Consider the following 556-nt stretch of genomic DNA (forward strand, 5'->3'; position numbering starts at 1 on the left):
GTCAGCTCTTCACATGAGGTGGCCAAAGTACTGGAGTTTCAGCTTTAGCATCAGTCCTTCCAAAGAAATCCCAGGGCTGATCTCCTTCAGAATGGACTGGTTGGATCTCCTTGCAGTCCAAGGGACTTTCAAGAGTCTTCTCCAACACCACAGTTCAAAAGCATCATTCTTCGGCGCTCAGCCTTCTTCACAGTCCAACTCTCACATCCATACATGACCACAGGAAAAACCATAGCCTTGACTAGACGAATCTTTGTTGGCAAAGTAATGTCTCTGCTTTTGAATATGCTATCTAGGTTGGTCATAACTTTCTTTCCAAGGAGTAAGCGTCTTTTAATTTCATGGCTGCAGTCACCATCTGCAGTGATTTTGGAGCCCCCCAAAAATAAAGTCTGACACTGTTTCCACTGTTTCTCCATCTATTTCCCATGAAGTGATGGGACCAGGTGCCATTATCTTAGTCTTCTGAATGTTGAGCTTTAAGCCAACTGTTTCACTCTCCACTTTCACTTTCATCAAGAGGCTTTTGAGCTCCTCTTCACTTTCTTCCATAAGG

This window comes from Bison bison, unplaced genomic scaffold (assembly GCF_000754665.1).
Source record: "Bison bison bison isolate TAMUID 2011002044 unplaced genomic scaffold, Bison_UMD1.0 scf7180017864215, whole genome shotgun sequence".
NCBI classification, from domain to species: Eukaryota; Metazoa; Chordata; class Mammalia; order Artiodactyla; family Bovidae; genus Bison; species Bison bison.